This window comes from Mirounga leonina, unplaced genomic scaffold (assembly GCF_011800145.1).
Source record: "Mirounga leonina isolate KUSES-001 unplaced genomic scaffold, KU_Mleo_1.0 Mir_125, whole genome shotgun sequence".
In the NCBI taxonomy this organism is placed as follows: Eukaryota; Metazoa; Chordata; class Mammalia; order Carnivora; family Phocidae; genus Mirounga; species Mirounga leonina.
In genome coordinates, this window is record NW_023270305.1 from 47,674,068 (window position 1) to 47,700,485 (window position 26,418).

A 26,418-nucleotide genomic window follows, 5' to 3' on the forward strand; every position below is an offset into this window, starting at 1 on the left:
GGTGAAAAGTTCCCCTCTCCTGCCAGGATCCTCCTCCCCCCTCCACGTTGGACCGCCGCCCTATCTTCTCTTTGGGGTTCGCCTCAGCTTCAGCCGGAGCGAGTGGGTCCGGCCTGGGCGGCGGGGGGTGGCGGGGGGAGCCGGAGCGCGAGGATCCGCGGACCGGCGCGCGGCGACTCGGGCCCCCGGTCTCGGTCTTCCGCTTCTGGGGGCTCAGCACCCGAGGGCGCCTTTCCCCATCTGGACTCGCGAACTCCGGCTCATCCCACCCCTCGCCCCTGTAGTCCAATTCCGGAAGCTTCTGGCCTCGGGTCCTGGACGGCTCTTTCCCGGGGGCGCCGTGAGCCCTGGGGTGCCGCCCAGCTCCCGCTTCCTCCTCCGAGGTCCAGCGTGCTCTGCAAGTCTGTTTGGGATGTGGGAGCCTTCGGGAACCTCGGCCCCCTCGCCCCCTGCGGCCGCGGCGGCCCCCTCGTAGGGGCTGGAACAAGCGCGCGTTTGTGGCCGCGGTTATTATTTCAGGTGCGCTGATGGGATTAGAGGCGGCGGAGCCCCGTGTGGGGATTGAAGCGGTTCCTTCTCCGGGGTTCCAGCCGCCGCCGGGTGGATCGCGAGTCACCGCCGGGCCCTGGCGGCCTCCTGGTGCAGCGCTGCCCGCTCCGTCTCGCTCACACCTGGGAGAGAGGCGGTGGCCCCGCGCCCCGCGAGGGGGGGTGATGGAGGGGGCGGAGGATGCGGGAAAGGACGGGAGCCCCGGAGGAAAGGAGAGAGACGCAGAGTGACAGTGACAGAGACCGAGAAAGGGAGACGAGATACCGGCAGAAGCAGAGACAGAGTCAGGGAAACCGACAGAGACGGCATCTGAACCAGTCCCGTCCACCTTCCCACACCCGCCTGGACTGCGAGAGAGAAACGCGCTCCTTCTTCCCCTGCGCTGCTTTCTGCTTCCGAGGGGGCCTCGTTATCATAGACTTTTGCATAATTGCATATTGACTTTCCTAACTAGTTCCGCAGAGCTCTTTGTTGCTTTCACTTAGTCGCAAACAATTCCCTTGGGGAAAAGAAAAAGAAAAAGTGTGTGAGAATGTGTGTGTGAGTGTGTGTGGGGGGGGGGGGACTGAGGCCAGAGATAAATGCTACCATTCTCTTTCAGAATGTCCCTTTGGCCATCCCAGAAATGACCATCCTGTTCTGGGAAGTGGGAGTCACCATCACAAGCGGGGTGAGGTGATTGCTCTGCCTTGGGTCCATCCCCCTTTTGCAGCCCCCTTTCCGCCATAGAGAACTCGAGAATTTTAGGGCTAAGTCAAAGCACTACTTTGCCTACTTCCCAGATGAGCAAGCGGAGACAGAGAGGCTAAGTGACCTATTCAATTTCTTCTCTTTTTCTTCTGCGTGTCTTAAAGTTCTTTTTATATATATCTCCCAACACTTAACAACAAATCACAACTACAGAAGAAGGTTTTCTTCTTCTTCTTTCCTAAGATCACTGGACGTCAGCGCTTCCATGTCTCCTGCTAGCAGCAGCTGTGTGTGTGGCGGATGGTGGTGCAGGAGTGTGGGGGCTGGGTGGGCGCTTCTCCCTCCTCCCCTGCTCCCACACCGACTCCATCACTGAGCCCCTGTGGGAGAGCAGCAGGCAGGGAGCTTGCTGACCTGTGGAAGACCCCTCCACACAGCAGGAAGAAAGGAGCAAGGAGAGCTCATATTGGGTGGTGATTGTGCAGAGGTCTCAGGCTTTGCTTTTCTCCAACCAACCCCCCAAACAAATAAACAAGTCCGCCTTCTGCATCGACTTCCTGTGCCTGAGTGACCCGCAGCAGAAAACTGGCCCAGGTCACCCAGGGAAGGAGTGGGGAGGTTCAAGGCCTTATTTACCCCGGGGTTAAAAACAACATCCCCTCAAACCGTCTGTCCTCAGCAGCTTGCCTTTTAAGGATGTGAGAAGGAGCTTCTTAGAGTCTAAACAGACATAATAACCCATTGAGATGTTTAGGTTTCAAGTTTACAAAAAAGCATTTTATCCCTGCTTCCCTGAATCCCACCGCAACCTAGACCCAGGCTATCAAACCCTTTATGAAGACACCCTATATCTTTTATGGGCAAAATAAATTTTTTCGTAGACACTCCCAATTCTGAAGTATCCTTATTTTTAGTTTCAAATTTTGCTAAAACAAATCAGTTATTTAATGCCTTCTTCTCCCCATTCCGATTTCCTTTCACTCTAAATTTTTGTTACCTTGAATTCTGTATTGATTTGGGTGTTTGGTACAGAAAATTTGCTTGTAGGCCTGTTATCTTCAGTCATCTACATTTATTTTATTTTGTGAAAACTCTGAAGTTTACTGTGTTTTTTAAACTTATTGAATATTAACAAAAAATAGCCTAATGTTCTTTGAGGTTTAAACCTTCGCAACGTGTTATAGCCTAGCCTAGCTTCTGTGATAAGCCCATTGCATGTTCATCCATACTTGTTGAGTCACATATCTTTTAGTTAAAAATCTTTCTTTTTAAAATATTTTATTTTTTAAGTAATCTCTACACCCAACACAGGGCTGGAACTTACAACCCTGAGATCAAGAGTCCCCTGCTCTACCGACTGAGCCAGCCAAGCACCCCATAGTTAAAAATCTTTTGAGCAACCCAGAACTTTATGATTTACTGGACTGTAAGCTATTTTATTTGCAAATATTTAGTGCTTGCAGTCTGAAACTGAAGAATGATCCAGGAAATTGGTTCTATCACAAAAAGCTCTTTGCATGTACAAAGATCCCAGTCAAGATTCTGCGTGGTGGCCGGTGGCCATGAGGGAGAAGGGCAGAACTGAGAGTTAGGATACTTGGATTCAAATTTGAACTCAGTCACTAATAGGCTGATGGTTTTTGAAGAAGTTAATCTCCTACAAAATGAATTGGTTAATATTATTTTGTTCTCCAATTGTACTTTTGATTCTTGCATTTAGTGATTCTGTATTATAAAATTAGATACATAGAAAATGTGTAGGTTCAAAATAAAGAAAAAAAATTCAGGGTTAAAATATTGCCATAATACCTATTTCACAGTAAATTTTAAAGAGGTTGACATTTTGGAGTTGGATTGGAGAAGATTATCCTAAAGCAATATTTCCCTATCTTGACTTCAGCCATTTACATACAACATAGGGTTTTGCCCTGTTTTAATGCCCTATAAATTACTATTTATTTGTTCTTTTAAAAAAAGTCTCACCTGCACTAAGACACACATACGTATTTTAATATGAAACTTTATATCACAGGATTTCCTTTATATTTTTCCTAATGCAGAGTACAATAAATAAAATAAGAAATTCAAAACAATTTGTTGTGATATATACTCCTAAATCTTTACCCCTCTTTAGGAAGCAATGACCTAAGGACATCTTAAATCTCTTCAATGTGCCAAGTTCTAAACAGATTCTACTTTATATGTCAGCATGACCAAGTACCGTTCAACAAATGAATACAGAAAGAAAAGGTATTCAATGGAGAAAGAAGCGAACACTAATGATTAGGGAAAATGAACACTCATTTTAGGAAGAAATCAACGCTAATGTCTTGCAATTCAGCTTTTGTATTTAAAGTGGAAATGTATCTTATAAACCTGCTACTGCAAACTTGTTGATACTGATGAATTATACGAAGCCTCCATTTTATAAGACAGCATTTTGAAATATAATCACTACAATTTTAGACATTTGTAAGGCCCAAATTTATGATAATAATAAGCAATTTTTGAAAAATGTACTTGATTCTATAAAAATGACAATAATTTCTCATAAAAACCTTCAAAACACTGAAATCTGAAACTCTTGTGCTTTATATGCCAGGGAAGGAAAACATAAATGCTTCTACTTCAGACTTTTTTTTTTTTTCCAATGTATTCACTCTCAACTCCTCCCTTTTCTGAGATTCTCCCGGCAGGGAACTCAAGTGTCAGAAGAATCCCTCTTTAGGCGCTCCACATAGGACTCTCCAAGTTTGAAAATGACATCTTAGGTCTTTGTTGAAAGATATACCTGAAAGAACTAAAGTAAACAGAAAGATGTCAAAGCACAGGATTATTTTTGTTACCATGAGATTTTGTCTGGATATTCTTTAGTGTGGTTTAGAGGTTAAAACATTTAAAGCTTTCTTCACTGGCCAGGCACCTTTTGGAGGCACTTTCTCTAATTTCCTGATTTCACATTTGTCTTCTCCTTGTAACACTGCGCACTGAATTTGTAGGGCAAGAGGTAATTTATATACGGTTTTTATTTCTTTCTGCCTCACCGTGGTTACATATGTCAGCAAACCAAAGGCCATCCACTGGAAGCTTTTGTTCCGCTTTGTTTTTTTCCCTAAATATGGAATTAAGTGATACTAATAATTCATTGAAACAACAAACACCTGACCATCTTAAAAATCAAGAAAAATCAAAACCAAGAAGCATTGCTTAGCACAACCAGAACGCTGATGAACTTCAAAACCACAAAGTTGAAAATGGATAGTATGGCTCTTTTAATAACTGTCACTTTGCCGTGTTCTAAATGAGTATCCCAGCACCGTGAGGAGTGTGATTGAGCTTCAAGTGCTCTGGAAGCCAGTGTTCTGAAGGTCAAACTCAACCACGTTTAAGTGCCCAGCTCTCCTGCACTCCCAGCAATCCTTGGCTCCATGGAACCAAGCACACCCCTGACCTGATAAGAACCAAATGCCATGGCCAGTCTGTTCCCTGACTTACGATTTTGTCCCTGGCAGTTACGTTTTGTTTTGTTTTGTTTTGTTTTGTTTTCTTTGTGCATTTAACTCTTTTTACTTTTGTACTTTTGCATTTCTAGGATAGTTGGCCAGCACCCTTTTTTATCCGAAGCTAATTTAGACCAAAAAGCGTTATGTATTTTCGGATACTCTTACTCATTAAATGCTTAGGGCTTATTTCTTTGAGACCCTCAGCCAATGAGGCTTCCTCAGTGCTTTTAGCTTTTTACTCCAGGAGGGAATAGTTTGAATTTGTTTCAAAATTCTCTTCTTCTATTTGCTTTTTCCTTTCCTATGAGTCTGTAATTTAGTTCTGCTGACACAGTTGGTTAACCCCATACTGGGGAGCTGATTAAAAACACTTTCTAAAAATGTCTGCTCCTATTGCCGGTATTAATCGGCATTTTTTTGGACTATTGCTTTCTTTCGACTTGTTTGCCAAAATCTTTCCACCCCAATAATTCTAGCTGGGCATAGTTAAAAGCTACATACCCACTTCTTTCTAAGATGAACTACTTCTCCCTGCACTGCCTCTCATGTACCTGCTACATTAGAAGGATCCCAGGGAACAGTAAGTGGTCGCAGAGATTCTATCAAACTATCTATGTGCCAGAACAAAGGTGAGCAATAATCAGGTTTGTTCCCATCCCTGTGCTTAGGGGGGACCATTCAGTTATACAACAGATTCCCCTCTTGAGGAATACTTTCTTGAAAAATCTGAGTAGTTGTCACAGATATGCTGAGGGAAGCTGCCCAGGGTCATCCATATGCTTTATCCACCCCACTTAACTCAGATACCAGGGCCAGCCCCGCTGTCCTACCCCTGTTCTCTTGGAAACTTTTAAGATGACATGAGGTCCAAAACAGTTTCAGACTTGCTTTGCTCATTGTCTGCTTTGCTCATTGTCACTGACATTTTTTGGATAGTGATAAAAAGGCAAGTCTGTTGCAAATCTCATAAATCAGTCCTTTCTCTCTGTTCTGCTGTCAGGTTGCCCTTCTCACTAATGTCACCATATGTCACTGCTTGTCCCAGCCAATCTCAGGTTGATTGGAAGTGTTTGACTAACTTTTGGGTCCCATTGCCTGTAATTGGTAAGACCGGGCCAACTTTTTGGTTTTAACACTATTCTGTTTAGAACAGTGTTATTCAGGTAAAGTTAATTATATGTCCTGAACAAGTCGTTGATATTCAGGGATAAAATTCAGAATTTAATTTTTGTTCCTGACTTAAGAAAATATTTCATAGTTTGCAAAGCATGCCCTACCCCCCCCAGCCTAATAACTTACTGTACTCCCCCAAAACTTGTGACATTGTATTACCATCTCCATTTCACGGAGAAAGTTTTAAGTCACACAACTACTTAGGATCAAAGGCTATTATACTCAGTTACGTATCAATCTAGAAAAATATCTTTGTAACTGCATCATTTTGTTATGCTAAATATTGGCGGGAAGGCATGAGAGAAAGTGAGTAAGGAGGGTTTTTTTTGTTTTTGTTTTTGTTTTGTTTTTTTGCTTGATTTTTTAGTTTTTTTTCTTTCCTATCATCTGCTGTAAGATTGAAAATATTTAAACTCCTGGAATATATCCCCAGGAAGTTTCACTAGTTCTAGTGTCCAGACATCCTGAACTGATTAACCATGTTCAATAGGAAATGTTTGCTCTATTTCAAAGCTATTTTTTTGCACAAATACCTATTTTTGAAAAATCATATTCAAAATTATATATAGAACACGTTATTAAACAGATTTATTATAATTCTTTCATTCCACAAATACATTTGTTTTGTTTTGTTTGTTTTTTTAAAGATTTTCTTTCTTTATTTGAAAGAGAGAGACACGGGCGAGAGAGGGAACACAAGTAGGGGGAGTGGGAGAGGGAGAAGCAGGCTTCCCGCCAAGTAGGAGCCCGATGCGGGGCTTGATCCCAGGACCCTGGAATCATGACCTGAGCCGAAGGCAGACGCTTAACGACTGAGCTACCCAGGCACCCCATTTGTTTTGTTTTTATAGTTGGTGTGTCTTTTTTGCCTTGAAAACTGCAATATAGACATAAGTCAATTTATGACATAGCAGTTTTCAAGGAGATAGCAATTCAAACTTGCCATTTAAAGGGAGAAGAAAACTGCTTTCAGGAAATATTAGTTAACCGGCAGGAGTCCTTTTCAGAGCACAGTTACCATGGGATTGAGAAGTATTTGCTAATTATAACAGTGCACTAATTATCTGCTTTTACATCTCATCTTTCTGTCTTTCTGTCTAAATTCACTTCTAATTATATGGTACCCTTTTTGCATATGACACATCTAAAAGTACTGCTTTTATCAGATATGAATTCTTTTACTTGGAAATATTAAAGACATAGTTTCACTTCCAAAATATTTTCTCCTACAATATAGTGAAATCTTTTGATTTTGGGTTGAATAATCTGTCATGCTGAGGGGAGGGAGGGACCAAGATTTCAATATTAGACATTTTGTATCTTCTAAAAGAGAATAGCAAAGATGATCAGCCTTGTCATGGTTTCTATTTTTCCAATGCAGTTAAGCAGAAGTAGCCATATCACCCACTCTTCATGATCCATCATTGTCATCATGTTTTTATTAATTTTCAGAATTTCAAATATTGTAGTTGATGGAAAGATATTTTAAATATAATAGGGACGCCTGGGTGGCTCAGTCGGTTAAGCGTCTGCCTTCAGCTCAGGTCATGATCCCAGTGTCCTGGGATCGAGTCGCACATGGGGCTCCCTGCTCCGCGGGAAGCCTGCTTCTCCTTCCCCCACTCCCCCTGCTTGTGTTCCCTCTCTCGCTGTCTCTCTCTCTCTCTCTGTCAAATAAATAAATCTAAAAAAATCTTTAAAAAAAATATAATAAAGAAGGATTACTGGGGCACCAGAGCCTGTTTTCACGGGATTACTAGGTCATCCAAATTGTAGAGGTCGGCTTCACACCAAGGCAACACAACAACAACAACAAATGTGACTTCAGCTCCTATCCTCAGATTCCCCCTGGGTTTGTTGAGCAAATAGAAACAGGGACTCACTTGATGTGTGAAGAGAGTGAGTCTCACTCGCTCATCCCCCCAAAGCAGGAATTTTGCCAGAGGACAGCTACAGAATCGGGGGTCTACATCTTTAGGATGCCTCAGGCTTTATTCCCAACACAGGCTCATGTAACAGCTATTAGCCTGACTCATCTGTGGCTATCCACTTCCTCTAACCCCACTCCTGATCACACTTTATTGATTATGAACTTTAATGCATACATATTCATTTTAATGTTTATTTGTTTTTAAAGAAAGCTTAGAGAATAATTTATAAGCTTTTAAAGAAACATCTGATAGAGTACTTGAAGCTTCTGCAAATACAAACAAAATCTGCTCTGCAGTATTTAAGGCACATAGATATGTGGATCAAGCACTTTTAGATCTCGGGCTCCAGGGGGTAGGAGGAGGTGGGGTGGGGCTGGTTGGAGCAGAAGCGGAAGCATTTATTGAGTGCTTCCTCTGTGCCAGGCCCTGGCAGGGATGCTTTTATAGACAATATTTTGTTTTGGTAGCACCCCGTCTATTGAGGGTTGTTTTAACAATCAAATGAGAACGTTAGAGTTTGATGTATCTTTTACGTTGAATTGCACTGAGCTGAAAACTTGGATCTTCTGCTATCAGTTTCACTTTCATGCCAGGCCACAGAATCATTGACATCCATTCCACCTCGAGACGCTCAACTGCCTCCCAAACTAAGGGTACAGTCGGGGCCTTCAAGGCCATGTGGGGCATTCTCTGCAACTAAAGACATTTCAACAATGGTAGAGCCTCGTCATTATTTGGATAGAGACTCCTTTCCATCCTTCCCACCCTCTTGGGCCTGAGCCTCCTCATCTGGAAATCAAGAGGACTGCACTCTATTTTTGATATCCCTCCCAGACTCAGTGATTTGTGAATTTCATTTTTGATTCTGCTGATGCCAAATGTTTACAGCTGAAAGGGGGAGGGCAAACTAATTATAAGTAGAACTTTCCCATCTAAAATCTCAAGGGGTCAAGAGAAGTGACTTAAATATTTTCTGACTCTGACAATCAGAAATGCATTTTTTGTGGCAATAATAAGGTACACTAAGAAACAAAACATTTAAAAAAACCATTTTAGTTATGTTATTGAAGTGAAAAGCTTCCAAAAGGGTGGAAAACTAGTCCTCATATCAAGCCACTGCAGATTGGGGTTATTTCTTCACTGTGTGCTGTGTGCTTTGGAATAGAAAACATCCCTCTCTGGGTTCAGTAAAATAGTGTTAATACCATCTCCTTTAAAATGGTGTTCTGATGTTTAATCAATATTCATAAATCTCTTCAAGATCCTTGCATGATAACCGTGACATTAACTACAAAGTATTATTCTTACAACGGGGTAATTTTATCCAATTAAATCTCCTCTGAGCTACCACCTGGGTAGGAAAGATTGTTATTACTTTGCAAATTACTTTGTACTAAGGTTCCTTATGTTCCCTAGCTATGAGGAAAAGTCCCATCAGAAGGTGTAGAATATTTGATATTTGCAACATTGACTTTGATGGGACATTACAGCAAAGAACAATATGCTCCAGGGCTATACTAGGGGCAGGGCAGAAGGACCTAAATCTCTGAGGATGCAACTTTTTTTTTTTTTTTTTTTTAAAGATCTACCTATTTCTTTTAGAGAGCACGAGCAGGAGGGGCAGAGGGAGAGAGAATCTGTAGCAGACTCTGCGCTCAGCACAGAGCCTGATGCTGGGCTCCATCTCACGACCCTGAGACCACGACCCAAGACCCAAGCCAAAACCAAGAGGCAGAGGCTTAACTGACTGCATCACCCAGGCACCCCTGAGGATGCACCTTATGCAATGCCATTAGCCATTCTTGGAGCAGGTGTGTAATTAATAACTGGACACAGCATATCATTATTTTGAACGGGATCATAGGAAACTTTGAGTTTTAAGCTAGGAGTCAACTGGCTTATGAGATTCGCTCCAGTTTCTAGAGACTGGAATCTCAGGAGCAATTGGTGGTATTTGCTTTTTAAAATATCGCCCCCTTCAGGGCGCCTGGGTGGCTCAGTTGGTTAAGCGACTGCCTTCGGCTCAGGTCATGATCCTGGAGTCCTGGGATCGAGTCCCTGGATAGAGTCCCGCATCGGGCTCCCTGCTCGGCGGGGAGTCTGCTTTGCCCTCTGACCCTATCCCCTCTCATGTGTTCTCTCTCATTCTCTCTCTCTCAAATAAATAAATAAAAATCTTTAAAATGTCACCCCCTTCAAAAACAATCGCCAGCCATGGAATTGATATTCAGTGTATTCTAGCAAGGACTAGAAATTACCTGGCATGTTTTTTTATTTTTAAAGATTTTATTTTTTTTTAATTTTTTATTGTTATGTTAATCACCATACATAACATCATTAGTTTTTGATTTTAAAGATTTTATTTTTAAGTAATCTCTCCACCCAACATGGGGCTCGAACTTACAACCCCGAGGTCAAGAGTCACATGCTCTACTGACTGAGCCAGTCAGGCCCCCCTACCTGTTATGTTTTAAATGAATCAGTCTAGACACTGCTTTTCATTAATTAATGCATTTACCCAATAAATTATTTATTGATTACCCATGTGCCAGTATCTTGATTAAACATGACCTGGAGAGACATAGGAGGGTGAGAATCTTGTGGAAATGGATGATCAGTAGTAGCTGCCTTTGTGGCCAGTTCATGTGTCACATTAGCTGCTGGTTTTATTTTCAGAGTTGTTCTACAAAGTGATATTGTCACATCGAATGAAAATGACTCCCTACTCTCCCCTCAGTCCACAGCTGGGGTCGATTCATCGGCATTCCGTGAACTTTTACTACATTCAAGGATAGGAGAGGCATTTATGAGAATTAACATAGAAAATGAGGAAAAAATGGCTCACATTTTAGGTCACAAACTTTTGAAGTTTGTAAAGCAAGTGAAATGGGAGAATTTTATCATTTTTAGTGTGTGCAACTCCTTACATATTTGAGTCCTAACTGTCTCCTTCTCTTCATTCTCCTTCTGATCATGTCAAAACTGTAGTGACTATTAAAGATTGGATAAGCACACTGGCAACTGAAAGATTAAATGATCAAAATGGTACTGAGAAAGAAATATTACAGAAAAAGGAAAAAAATCTACAATCCCACCATCCAAACATGCCTCAGAGCACTTTCTTCAGATGTATGCTTTTATACAATTATGCACTGTGCTTTCCATTGTATTATATCCTTTTTCAAATTATTACATAAATTTTATATCTGTTTTTAATGTATGCCTAATGTTATAAAGCCTAGGCATACCTTAATTTAGTTAGGTGCCCCCTATTTTGGATAGTTCATCTCTAGTATCCAGTCCCCACCCCCACCCCCTGATTTTAAGTTAAGCTGCAGGGCATATTGTGTATATGTGGAGATTTCTCTACATTTTTAAGACACATATCTGGAAGTTAGGATTCTAGATCTTTAAAAGATATTAAAATTTTTATGGCATTAAAGTGTTTTTTTTTTTCTGAATTACTTGTCAGCATTGAATACAATGATGTAGATATTCTGCCTACAAAAATTTGTAGGTAAAAATTTTATTTTTAAAAATTACTTTTTGTATTACATGCATATCTTAACAACTAACTGTTTAGCAGTTCTTTTCCTTCCTTTTTGAATTGTCTGTTTATCTTCTTTGTGAATTTTTCTATTAGGGATATTGTAACTGAAAATTCAGAATCTTCTTTCTTATCTGAAGGAATACATGAAGCCAACATAAATGATGTTTTTGAAGAAATACTAATGGAATTTAAAATGCCTGTAAAAATAAAAAAGCAAAAATGAAAACAGATTTATCATAATTATGTGTATGTTTGAGTATACCGGGGGGGAAAGTCAATGGAAATACATAACTATATTAATTGTGGTTACAAGATGATGAATAATATTTACTTTTCTTCTACTTTGCTGTATATTCAAGTTTTCGTAAGTGTATGCACACTGTGTTTCTTAAATCAGAAAAAGCTGTTATTTGGAAATATGTCAATTTTCTCTCAACTCAATTTCTTTTTTACTTGGATAATTTTAGGAGCTCAAGTTTCACTGAAACCGGTGGGAATATGCAAGTTTGGAAGCTAAGGGCAGGTGAAAAAGTACTTTCTGGAAGATACTTTTCTTTGTGAAACCAACAATCCCTAAAAACGTGATTAGAGAGACCAGATCTGTTCCTCTGAGTAGGTAAGGGATATTCAAAGTGGATTCCCTGTGGCTGAACCGGACCGACAAAGCACTTTCTCAGGTGCTGCTCTGTCATTTTCCAGGCTGTCCTGAGGTTTTGCATAGTGAGGTTTTTGTGTCATCTTCTGCTTGAATTTTCATAGTGATAAGTTATCATGGCTGAAAAGGGCACGCAAATATACACCTAGAAGTCCATTTTTTAAAAATTTGTCCTTGATTTAAAACATCGTTTTTGCACAAGTGAACCTTAGAATTTCCATATTTGGTCAATTTGAATAAAGAAATCTATTGTGTGTAAAAGAATAACAAGTAGAAAAGCTTTCACATTTCAATTTTCGTTAGTCAGAGTAACAGCAGAAGCCTGATCATCCTGACACCCTGCTCTCAGCAGAGACCCAGCCTTACCTGACAGCACTAGACTCTGATTGCAGATAAACACTGGAGAGGAATTAAAACAACCTCTTGGATGCTGAACTAAAAAAGTCTCAGTAAAGACTGATTTCCAAGAATGTTGCAGAAGCATATGTTTTAGAAACTCCTCTAGATCTCCAGGCTGGACCAAAAACGGTGAGAAGAATTTCATAGAAATAATAAATTCCTTATTTCTTATTAGTGTAGATATTTGTTCCTCTACCTTTTAGGAGCTAGGTTTCCATAAAAGTATACATATATACTTTAATCAGGATTTTGTCTTCCTCTTCAGGGTAATATTCCTGGATTAGGCAAAGGGAAAGGGCTCTTTGTTCTTTGGGTTTGCAAGGCCTGAGTGAAATAGAGCATGTCCAGGATCAGGGGACTAATGAATAACAACACTCTTTTTTTTTTTTTTAAAGATTTTATTTATTTATTTGACAGACAGAGACACAGCAAGAGAGGGAATACAAGCACGGGGAGTGGGAGAGGGAGAAGCAGGCTTTCCGCCGAGCAGGGAGCCCGATGCAGGGCTCGATCCCAGGACCTGGAATCATGACCTGAGCTGAAGGCAGACGCTTAACGACTGAGCCACCCAGGCGCCCCAAATAACAACACTCTTGCTCATCCCTAAACCCCTGGATTAGGAACCACTGAGAGATCCACAGAGATCTGGAGATGGAGAAACATCATCAGCCTTGTGGGGAAAAAAGCTGATTGGAAAACAAGATTTAGTTCTGGGCTGGCTAATACCCATCTAGCCTGTGTAATCAAACAAACCTACCAAGCAAAGGCTTCTCAAGCCAGAGCTGAACAGGTATGTGAGTCCGAAGCAGGCTGAACAGGTATGTGAGGCTATCCGAAACAGAAAGAGAATTCTGGGGGCGCCTGTGTAGCTCAGTCAGTTAAGCGGCTGCCTTCAGCTCAGGTCATGATCCCAGGATCCTGGGATCAAGTCCTGCATTGGGCTCCTTGCTCAGTTGGGAGCCTGCTTCTCCTTCTCCTCTGCCTGCCGCTCCCCCTGCTTGGGCTCTCTCTGTCTCTCTGTCAAATAAATAAATAAAATCTTTTAAAAAAAAGAGAGAACTCTGCACTAAACAGACCTCCAAGCTCAGTTCTTCTCTTCCTCCTCTCCACCCCAGTCTCACTGAGCAGGAAAGCCTGTCTGTTTTCAGGTAAATGTGAGAGATGCCAAGAGAGAGAAAGACTTTGGAAGACCTTCTCCCATACTTTGACCTAAAGAACATGGAAGCTTCCCCTTCTGCGGAAATGAGTAGGGATAAGCCTTCTCTCCTCACAAGTAAATGCAGTGAAGGCATGGTTGAAAAGTAAAGATTCCACGGGTCCAAGGGTAGCTCTCTCAGGGTGTACCTAAACTGGCATCCCTAAAACTTCCAGGGGAAGTTGGCAGGGTATTTACAAGATGATAATTGTCTTCTGCTCCCCAAACTTGAAAAAAACAACAGCAGTGTCTGCCACACTCCTTAAATAATCCTTTTTTTTTTAAAGGTTTTATTTATTTATTTGACAGAGAGAGAGAGAGAGCACGAGCACAAGCAGGGGGAGTGGGAGAGGGAGAAGCAGGCTCCCCGCTGAGCAGGGAGCCCCATGTGGGACTCGATCCCAGGACCCTGAGATCATGACCTGAGCTGAAAGCAGAGGCTTAAGCGACTGAGCCACCCGGGTGCCCCTCCTTAAATAATTCTTTTTTTTTTTTCTTCTTAAATAATTCTTGATAACGTTTGTGAAAACAGAAGATGCTGGGAATCTTGAAACACAGATCCTATTTCACTCCTCTGGATCCAATACCGCAGGGAACATGAAAAGGTGCATTTCTCAAAAACTCACCCCTGTTCCCTTAATTTGCAAGGAAGTGGACTGGGAGTGTGTGTGGTCAGCCAAGGGGAGACGATTTGAACAGTTCCTCCTAGAGCATAAGTTCCATGGAGAGTGGGTGACTCACTCAAAATGGGAAGAATCCCCAGGACTAACCATTGTGCTTTTATCTGTTTGGGAAGAAGATGGGAAACAGCCCAGAGCAGGTCACTCAGAGGTAGTGGGTTCCAACCACAAGTTGGGATTTTACATGAAGAAAAGAGGAAAGCAATAAGACAGGGTATAATGGCCCAAGAGAATAGCAGAGTCAAAGCCCTAGTAGGTTTCTTCTGATCTCTACTGTGGATTAAGATTGCCAGTACCAAGTTTTGCCTATTTAAACATCCATCCCTTATACTTCTGTCTCCAGGGATGGGAGAGGAATGGTAGCAGCTCTTGGTGGGGTGGGGAGTGGGGTGGGTTGGGGAGGGGAGGGTGAGGCTGGGGAAGACATCTGAGTGCTGTTTCTTTTTGAAGATTAGGTATCTGCTGTTCCCTGAATTGGGAGGAAAATCTAAAAGTCTATGACCATGCAGCAAAGGAAGAGGACAAACTAACTAGGAGAATAAATCCAAGTAGGGAGATTTAAAACATCATTAAAGAAGGAGGAGGAGGAAGAAGGAGCAGGCGGAGGGGGAGGGCAGGAGGAGGGAGAGGAGGAGGAGGAAGAGGAGAAAACAACCACTCCACTAATCATAGCTGATTTAGTCCAGTCTCTGGCCAGCTCACTATCTCCCTTACATGATAGAAATACAGAGTCTAGAACAGAAACTCTTAACATATAAACTTCAAAGAGAATCTACAAAGAGGGCCCAGATGAGGAGGCATAGAGGGTTACTGAGAATCCATGCACACAGTATCCAGACCAAAAGAAAGTCTGTATAGATCCATACTCATCAAATGATAGTATCTGAAAAGAAATAAGCTAGCATCTATTAAAAATACCATAGACAAGAAGGAAGAAAGAGAAATGATAGGGTGATGATACAAAATCCAGTAGGAAGAAAGATATGCCACAAGAAATGAAAAATATTTTTGTTTGCAAGTGCTATGCTGTCAAATAAGCTAAGGGAAGTATTAATCTTTGAAAAAAATCATCAAAGTGTATAAATAATATTATGAATTAGAAAAGAAAATTGGAGAGTAAATAAAATAATAGAGACCAATATGAAGAAAAATCTTGAAATTCTACTGGGAGGAAATACAAAGAATTAAATAAATGGGAGGGCCTATCTGTTCTGTGGATAGGAAGAATAAAGACATTTATTGTCACTGAATTATTCCATAAACTCAATAAAATCCGTGAGTATGGCATTTGACAGGATTTGGAGGAATAGGTAAGTGTGAACATCCAGAATGAGTTGTAAAAGCAAACAAAAATGGTGTTGGTCTTGCCAGCAATTGCAATTGCAAAAATACAATATTTAGAACAGTATGGTACTAAAGAGGTACAGGTAGATGGGAAATAGAACAGAACTAAAGAATGAGGTAACTCCACTCTGGAAAATAGTATGGAGGTTCTCAATAAGTTGAAAATAGAGCTACCCTACAACCCAGCAATTGCACTATTAGGTATTCACCCCAAAGATACAAATGTAGCGATCCAAAGGGGCACCTGCACCCCAGTGTTTATAGCAACAATGTCCACAATAGCCAAACTATGGAAAGAGCCCAGATGTCCATTGACAGATAAATGGATAAAGATGTGATACACACACACACACACACACACACACACACACACACAGGAATATTACTCAGCCATCAAAAAAATGAAACCTTGCCATTTGCAATGACGTGGATGGAACTAAAGGGTATTATGCTAAGTGAAATAAGTCAATCAGAGAAAGACAATTATCATATGATTTCATTCATATGTGGAATTTAGGAAACAAAACAGAGGAGCATAGGGGAAGGGTGGGAAAAATAAAACAAGACTAAATCGGAGAGGGAGACAAACCATAAGAGAAACTCTTAATCATGGGAAACAAACTGAGGGTTGCTGGAGGGAAAGGGGGTGGAGGTATGGGGTAACTGGGTGATGGACATTAGGGAGGGCATGTGATGTAATGGTCACTGGGTATTATATAGGACTGATGAATCTCTGAACTCTACCTATGAAACTAATAATATACTATATGTTAATTAATTGAATTCAAATAAATTAAAAAAAAAAGAATGAGGTAACTCCAAGCAATAACTGGGGTGTGATAAATGTGGCATACCTAATCACTGAAGAATACATAATTCAGTTAATAAACAGCATGTTGACCAATGATTTAAAAAAAGAGAAAGAAAAGTGGGATTTCTACTGTTTTCTAGATTCCACATTTCAGTGAAATCATGTCATATTTGTCTTTCTCTGTCTGGCTTACTTCCCTTGTATAATGCTCACTAGGTCCACCCATGTTGTTGCAAATGGCAAGATCTCATTTTTTAAGGGCTGTGTAATATTCCATTTATATATATATATATCTCTCTCACATCTTCTTTATCCATTCATCCACAGATGGACACTTAGGCTGCTTCTGTATCTTGGCTATTGTAAATACTGCTGCAGTAAGCATAGGGGTGCATAAATCTTTTCAAATTAACATTTTTGTTTTCTTTGAGTAAATAGTAGTGGAATTATTGGATTGTATAGTATTTGTACGGTATTTTTGTTTTTAATTTATTGAGGAACCTCCATACTGTTTTCCACAGTAGTTGCACTTATGTGATAACAGTTTTAAGGTTGAAATTTTCAACAAAAAAATGTCAGTAAAACAGAATGTAAATGTCTGACTTTCAAAAACAGAATTAAAATTACTTTAAATTGCAAAAAAGATAATATATATAAGCCCATTCCCCCTTTTTAAATCTTTATCTCTTGGTAATGTGAACATCATATTTTTTTATGAAGTTTTCTGTATTCTGATGAGGGAAATTTGAATTAATGGAATTACATTCCTCACTCTACTGGGTATTTTTTGTTTAGCAAGAAAGAAAAATGAGGAGATAAAGACAATGCAAATTCATTAAATTCAGTTTCTATTCTTTTTATTATTATTATTTGTTATTGTTTCCTATTGAAGACCTCTTCAACCAGAAACTTAAGAACATAATCTCTCTTGTTAAAATTCTAAAAGGTTTTCAAAAAATAAATAAATAAAAAATCTCAACATTATTAGCTACCTGGAATCATCATTTGGATTTTTTTTTTTTTACTTATTCAGGATCCATTTCTTTAGTTAAATATTTTATTCAAATGAAACAATTCTGGAGTTCAGACATCTGTGAACCAGAACAACTCTGCTGTAGTGAAGGAACCGCACTACACTCAATTCCCTCTATTGATCTAAGGTTTTCCTGGACGTGAGTGCTTCATGTCTACTCCCCATACCACTGGCAATGTCCCCTCTCCACATCCATTTTGCTCTCTGTGAGCTAAGGTTCAACCTTGGTTCCACCTGACCTGGGGCAGCCAGGAGCTATTGGAATCTTTTGTTCAGAATATAGGCTACATCCCAGGATTTAGATGAGTAGCAAAAGGAGGCACATGGAGAGAGGAAGAGAAATCCTTCCTGCCGTGAAGAGCAAAAGAGAACATGGAATTTTCTAACTTCTATTTACAAACCAGGTGGGAAAGAAACAGAAACATAAGATCATAGAATGATAAAGCTAGAATAGCATCTCAGAGGCTGTCTCGTGAAGGTCAACCCTCTTACTTACTTACTGAACCCCCAAGAGTTGACTTGCCCAAGGGACCACTTATTTGGATAGTAGCTAAACTGTAAGTACTGATTTTTTTTTTTCTTACGTTGGCTCTCCTCTTTTGTGAAGAATAAGAAACAGTGAGTTCTTCCTAAACAATTAGGGAGAATGGAAAAAGAGAATTCTGAAGCAATTAAAGTTTTTTTTGTCTCTTTTTAAAAAAAAATTATGAGTCTCTGAAGGCCTCGATGCTAACACGATAGAAACAGAATATAGCAAAACCAAAGCAGAGGAGAAGGGTAAGGATGTTTGAGAAGGTCAGTGCTCTTTCTCCCTTCTCTCTCAGTCTCTGGTTTGTGAATACCCTCTTGCAACTCTCAGCCTCCTCACTGCCTCACTCCAACAATGCGGGGGAGACTGGCATGGGGAGCACGCCCTAGGTTGTGTATGGGCAGGCAGATTTCAGTGCTCTCCAATCAGTTTAAACTCTTTAGACTTCCCAATCTATTTAAAGCAATCTGGGGGGATGTCTTAATTTATGTATATTACATAAAATGCACTCTAGGGGCATGGAGTGAAGCTCTGAAGTCATACAGTGTGAGTTCTAATCCTAGTTCTTGCATGCATCAACTGTGGGACTTCACTCAAGCGACCAACACCCTGTGCCTCTGTTTCCTCATTGGTTAAATGGAGATGATCCCAGTTGTAGCCACCATGTAGGCTTATCAGTAGCTATGCAGTAACGATCACAGCGAGCATGTGAAATGACACTGAAGGTGAGTTAGTAGGCTCCCTGAAGCAGCCGCAGTGAGAGGGAGAAGGTGAGACACTTTTGTTCAGCCTTCTTTCTCTGAATTCTACTTCATTTATTATCATTCAAAACTGACTCTTTGAGTGAGAAGATGGATTGAGTCCTATAGCAGCCAGTGTCCTGCAAAGTGCACTGATCTAGCCAGGAAAAACTACTGCCAGTTTCAGCTAAGCTGCTGTATAGCCCTGAACGAACTTCTCGAACTTCCTTGTTTTCTCTCCATTTGCCTTCATATGTCAAATGGCCATATCAAACAACACCCACCTTATGCACAATCCACATAGAAGGGCAAAGATTAGATCATATATGTAAATGTGCATTAGCAAGTACATGATGATTTATAGAAATGAAGCTAAGATTACTATTATCCTCGGAGATATTTCATTGATTCTTGGTTTTGAGTACCCAATGGGAACAAAAGAACTTGAAAACAAGAGCTTTTCTGAGGCTACCTGGCAATACCCAGCCAGCTGTATGAGGAAGAAAAAGGTGGAAAAAAGACAGCATCCTCAAGTGTCTGATCGTCTATATACACCTGTCCTTGAGAGTAACACTTTTTTAAAAACAGCTTTATTGATATAAATTGATATACAAAAAAGAGCATGTATTAAAGGTGTACAATTTGATAATTTTTGACACGTTTCAATCCATGAAACCATTACCACAATCAAGAGAATGCATGTGTCCACCACCCTCAGAAGTCCTCTATCTCTGTAATTCCCTCTTGACCTCAGGGAACTGCTGGTCTACTTTATGTTGTTATGTATTAGATTGCAATCTCTAAAATTTTATATAAATGGAATCAGATTTTATGTATTCCTTTTTTAATTTGGCTTCTTTCACACAGTATGATTATGTTGAGACTCATCCATGTTGTGTATATCTATCAGAAATTTATTCGTTTTTTCAAAACAGTGTTTCTGTTTTGTTTATCCATTTTGTTTATCCATTCACCTATTGATGTTTGAGTTGTTTCCAGTTTTTGGTTATAAATAAAGCTGCCATAAACAGCGTAAAAATCTTTTTATGGACATATGCTTTTATTTCTCTTGGGTAAATACCAAGAAGTGGAATGGCTGAGTCATATATGTATGTTTACCATTCAGGAAATAGTCAAACTATTTTCCTAAGAGGCTGTCCATTTTACATTTCTACCGGAAGACTATGAGAGCTCAGGCTTCTCCAGATCCTAGCCAACACTTGGTATTGTCAATCTTTTTAACTTCATTCTACTAAAGTATAGTGGTATCTCATTGTGGTTTTAATTTGCATTTCCATAATGATTAAAGATATTGAACCTCCATGTATTTGTGCTCTTTCCAGATTTTTTCTTGTGGTTGATCTAGTTTCATAGCATTGTGGTCAGAAAAGATGCATGGTATGTTTTTGATCTTTTTGAATTTGTTGAGACTTGTTTTGCGGCCTATTCTGTGATCTGTTCTGGAAAATGTTCCATGTGCACCTGAAAAGAATGTGTATTCTGCTGTTTTAGGATGGAGTGTTCTGAATATATCTGTTAAATCCATCTGGTCCAGTGTGTCATTCAAAGCCACTCTTTCCTTGTTGATTTTCTGTTTGGATGATCTGTCCATTGATGTAGGTGGGGTGTGTTAGAGTCGCCTACTATTATTGTATTACTATTGATTAGTTCCTTTATGTTTGTTTTTAACTGTTTCATGTATTTGTGTGTGGCCATGTTGAGTGCATAAATATTTACAATTGTTATATTTTCTTCTTCTTTTTAAAGATTTATTTATTTATTTGAGAGCGCAAGAGAGAGAAAGAAAGAGAGAAAGAGTGTGTGCATGTGATCAGGGGAGAGGCAGAGGGAGAACGAGATGGAGAAAATCCTCAAGCAGACTCCCTGCTGAGTGCAGAGCCTGACTTGGGGCTTAATCCCAGAACCCCAAGATCATGACCTGAGCCAAAATCCAGAGTCAGATGTTTAACGGACTGAGCCATCCAGGCATCCCAGTGGTTATATCTTCTTGTTGAATTGTTCCCTTTATTATTATATAGTATCCTTCTTTGTCTCTTGTTACAGTCTTTGTTTTAAAGGCTATTTTGTCTAATATAAGTATTGCTACCCTGGCTTTCTTTTCACATTCATCTGCATCATAAATGTTTCTCCATCCTCTCACCTTCAATCTGCCTGTGTCTTTAGGTCTGAAATGAGTCTCTTGTAGGCAGTATAAATGAGTCTTATTTTTTTATTCATTCCATCACCCTATGTCTTTTGATTGGAGTGTTTAGTCTATTTACACTCAAAGTAATTATTGATAGGTGCATACTTACTGTCATTTTTGTTACTTGTTTTGTGGTTGTTTTTGTAGTTCTTCTCTGATCCTTTCTTCTTGCTCTCTTCGCTCCTGGTTTGTTGGCTTTCTTGTGATATACTTGGATTCCTTTCTCTTTATTTTTTGCATATCTATTACTGGTTTTGATTTGTGGTTACTATCACGTTTATCTTCTCATGTGCTTATTGGCTCTTTGTGTATCTTTATTAGGAAATGTCTACTCAAATCCTTTGTCTATTTTTAAATTGGCTTATTTTTATTGTTGAGTTTTAAGATTTCTTTATATATTCTAGATATAAATTTTTTTTAAGACTTTATTTATTTGCGAGAGAGAGAATGAGAGACAGAGAGCATGAGAGGGAGGAGGGTCAGAGGGAGAAGCAGACTCCCCGCTGAGCAGGGAGCCCAACGCGGGACTCGATCCAGGGACTCCAGGATCATGACCTGAGCCGAAGGCAGTCACCCAACCGAGCCACCCAGGCGCCCTAGATATAAATTTCTTATCAAATATATGCTTTGCAATTATTTTCTACCACTCGGTGGTTGTCTTTTCATTTCCTTGCTCAAAAGCTTTTAAATTTTGATGAAGTTGAATTTATCTATGTTTTGTTGCTTATGATTTGAGTATCACATCTAAGAAAATCCTGCCTAACTCAAGGTCACTTACAATTTTAGCCTTTACATTTTGGTTTATGACCCACTTTAAGTTAATTTTTGTATATGCTGTGGGATATGAATAACAGTTCCAGCACCATTTGTTGAAAAGACTATCTTTCTCCACTGAATTGCCTTTGTACCTTGTTAAAAATCAGTTGTCCATGTATGTGTGGGTCTCTTTATGAATGCTCTATTCTGTTTCATTGATCCATTTATCTACTGTCTTGATTTCTGTAGTTTTATAAGAAGCCTTGGAATCAAGTAGTGTTAGTCCTCCAAGTTCGTTCTTTTCCACTGTTTTTGGCTGCTCTGGGTATTTTGCATTTCCATTTCCAGTTTGTCAGTTTCTACAAAAACACCTGCTGAGATTTTGACAGAGATTGTGCTAAATGTATAGATTATTTGAAGAGAATTGACATCTTAACAATAATGGGTTTTCTGAGCCATGAATACAGTATATCTCTTAATTTATTTAGGTCTTCTTTAATTTATCTCAGCAGTATTTTGTAGTTTCCAGTGATGGTGCTTCTATATCTTTTGTTCAATTTATCCCTGAGTATTTCACATTCTTTTTGTCTTCATAAAATAGAAATTATGTTTTAGAACCATTTTAGAGTAACAGAAGAACTGAGATTGTACAGAGTGTTTCCATATATCCCACACCCAGTTTCCCCTATGTTAACAGCTTACACTAATATATGATGTTTGTTACAATTAATGAACAAATGTGGACAGACTATTATTAACTAAAGTCCATATTTCATATTGCCTTAGTTTTTTTGGTCTAATGTCCTTTTCTGTTCCAGAATCCTATCCAGGAGACCATATTATATTTACTTGTCATGTGTCCTGAGGCTCCTCTTGACTGTGATCGTTTCTCAGACTTCCCTTGTTTTTGATCACCTTGACAGTTTGGAGGAGTACCGGCCAGATATTTTACGGAATACTCTTTGGGACTGGTCTGATGGTGCTCTCATGATTAGACTGGGTTATGTGTTTTGGAGAGCAAAACCGCAGAGATAAAGTTGCATTTCATATCTCATATCAAGGGTATACACTGTCAACGTGATTTTAGTGTTGATGCTGCCCCGAATTACCTGGCCAAGCTAGAGTCTGTCAGGTTTCACCGCTGTGAAGTTACTAGTTTTTCCTCCCTTTCCGTACTGTACTCTTTGGAAAGAAGTCACTATGCACAACCCACACTTAAGGAGCAGGGAGTTATGCCCCCTGACCTTGAGGATAGACTACTGACATAAATTATTTGAAAGTCTTCTGCATGGGGATTTGTTTCTTCTCCCCCATTGGTTTACTCATGCATTTATTTACATCAGTATGGGCTCAAGGATATTTATATTATACTTCAAATTAAAATCCAGTACTACTTTTTTTGTTGCTCAAATTGTTCTAGCTTTGGCTATTGAGAAATCTTTAGTTGGCTACTATATCTCTTTGACATACTTCTATCAGTGTGTGTGTGTGTGTGTGTATGTGTTTTCACACTTGCTTGCTTTATGGCACTACAAGATGCTCCCAAATCACCCTGTATAATCCTCTCCCTAACCTAGAATCACCCATTTCTCCAAGGAGCCTTGGGTCCTTTTATCGGAGAATAGTATTAGAAATTAAGATCGATCTGGACACTAAGTGTACTTGTTGCTACTGGAATGTTCCGTTATTGCTTCCAGGCCTTCTCAGCTGAAGAAAATATGTGGTTTTACATTTGTTTGTGTATACAATCTGTATATTTATATGTGTAACCATCTGATCTACATGAAGCTAAACATGAGTTCATATTGATATTTTCAACCATAATCCATTACCACATGGACCATTCTAGCCTGCTCCCTTGCTTATCTGTAAATTCCCACTCCGACAGTGAGAACCTGAATCCCACTGCCCATTTACTTCGTTGTTCAATTCCACTGTACATGTACAGCAACATCAGAATTGTTCATCTACCTCTACTAGAAATGCCTTTATCAACTAGAGTGCTGTGTTTATGTGCAGTTTCTTTTGCTTTTAGTTTTATACACTACACTCCTTTCTAAAGTCACTTAGGTCAGCACCTTTCCCTCATTTCCTGCAGTGAGGTCCTTTCATACATTTGGAAACAGATTCTTTCATCAGAGTCTACTTTCCATCCTAGGATGCATGACCTCTCAAATGACTGGTTTTTAAAATTTGAATACATTAAGGTTCATTCTCTGTGCTGTAAATATCTATGAGTTTTCACCAATGCGTGATATCATATATCTACACATACATCATTATAGCATCAGACAAAATCATTTCACTGTCCTGAAAAAACCCTGCCCTTCATGTATTGAACCCTCTCTCCCTAGAGACCATTGATCTTTTTTGCTGTCTGTGTAATTTTGTCTTACAACATCAGATAGGTGGAGTCATAGAGTAGGTAGCCTTTTCAGAATGGCTTCTTTTACTTAGCAATACCCAATAGCTCCTCTATGTCTTTGGTGGCTGGATAACTCATTTTTTTAAAAAATCACTAAATAGGGGGGCGCCTGGGTGGCTCAGTTGTTAAGCGTCTGCCTTCTGCTCAGGTCATGATCCCAGGGTCCTGGGATCGAGCCCCACGTCGGGATCCCTACTCAGCGGGAAGCCTGCTTCTCCCTCTCCCACTCCCCCTGCTTGTGTTCCCTCTCTCGCTGTCTCTATGTCGAATAAATAAATAAAATCTTAAAAAAAAAAATCACTAAATAAAATTCCATAGTGTGGATGTACCTCCGTTTGTTTATCCATTCACACATTGAAAGACATCTTAGTTGCTTCCAGTTTGGGGGAATTATGAATAAAGATGCTATAAACATGTCAGGTTTAGTGTGGACGTATGTTTTCAAAATACTTGCATAAATACCTAGGAGCGCAATTGCTGGATCATATGGTAAAAGTATATTTAGCTTTGTAGGAAGCCGACACACTATCTTTCAAAGTGGCTGTACCATTTTGCATTCCCACCAGCAATGAATGGGAGCCCCTGTTGCCCTGCATCTTTGTCAGCATTTAGTGTTGTCAAATTTAGGGGTTTTTAGTCATTCTAATAGATGAGTTCTAGTATCACATTGTTGATTTAATGTGCAATTTCCTAGTGGTAAATGATGTTGAACATCTTTTCAGAGGCTTGTTTGCCATTTTTTGGTAAGGTATCAATTAGATCTTTTGCCCATTTTTTAATTGGAATGTTTTTTTCTTATTGGTGAATCTTGAGAGTTCTTTGCATATTTTGGATACAAGACCTTTATCAGATATATGTTTTTCCCAGTTTGTGAGTTGTTTTTTATTTTTCTTAATAGTGTCTTTTTCAAAGCAGAAATTTTTAATTTTAATAAAGTCCAATTTAACAACTTTTTTCATGGATCATACTTTTAGTATTGTGTGGTATCCTGGTCATGTAGGTCTCACCGAATGACCCGGGAAGCATATACTTCTTTTCAATTCTCTACTTAAGTGTTTGGTAGAAATCACAAATGAAACTATTTGGGCCTGTTGTTGTTATTTATTTATTTTTTAAGTAGGCATGGAGCCCAACTCGGGGCTTGAACTCATAACCGTGCAATCAAGACCTGAGCCGAGATCAAGAATCCAACGCTCAACCAACTGAGACACCAAGGTGCCCGTTTTTGTGTGTGTGTGTGTGTGTTTTGGCAGTAAGGTTTTTAACTACAATTTTAATCTCTTTGATGGGGATATTCAGAGGATCTCTTTCTTCTGAGTAAGCTTTGGTAATAGTGTCTTTCAAGGAATTTGTCCATTTAATCAAGTTGTTGAATTTGTTGGCACGTAGATGTTCAAAATCCTCCCTTGTTACCCTTTGGTGTGGCTCCATCCCGTTCCCTCTCCTCCAGGACCCTGGCCTGCATGCTGGCCCTCTGCATGCTTAGCTCTACTTGCTCTGCTCAGAGTTTGCCATGCTCTTGGCTCTGTGGCTTTCTTCTCTTTGCACCACTCCTTGGCAATTCAGCACAAAAGCAGGGTTCATCTCAGGTTTTCCTCGCCTTTGTGGATCACTGGCTTTCATTTCTTGATACACAGTACCTCGAAAACTGCTGTTGCATCGATATGTTTTGGTCTGTTTTTTCGTTGCCTCAGGTAGGAAGATAAATCTGGTCCTTGTTACTCCATCTTGGCCAGAAGCAGAAGTCCAGAAGTCTCAACTCAGTTTTTAAGGCTTTAAAAAAAACAGTTCCCACTTTAACATCACGTGTTTGTATTTCCCCAAATAAGCTGACTTTTCCCAGTGTCTCTGCCAAGCGTTTTCACAAGCTATTGTTTTCACAATCACCCAAGAAGCTCAATAGAAATGCATACTGCATGCCCCACTTCAAGAAATTTGGTTTGTGTAGTTCTGGGTTTGTTCAGTAATACATCCCTGATGTTCTGATAATGGTGGTCTGAGGACCACACTTTCGGAAACCTGCAACTATCTGACATACTGTTTCCTCCTACTAGAATTCCTGTCTTACTTTTTAAGTCAGCCTCACTGTCTTCTGGAAACATCAGCCTCTTCAGGCTGAGTTAATAACTGCCTCCTTTGTGTTCACATATCACTTAAAAAAAACCAAACAAATACCCCATACATCTTTATTTCTATACTTGCACAGTGCTTTATAATTATTTGTGTGTTTATCTCCAACACTAGATTAT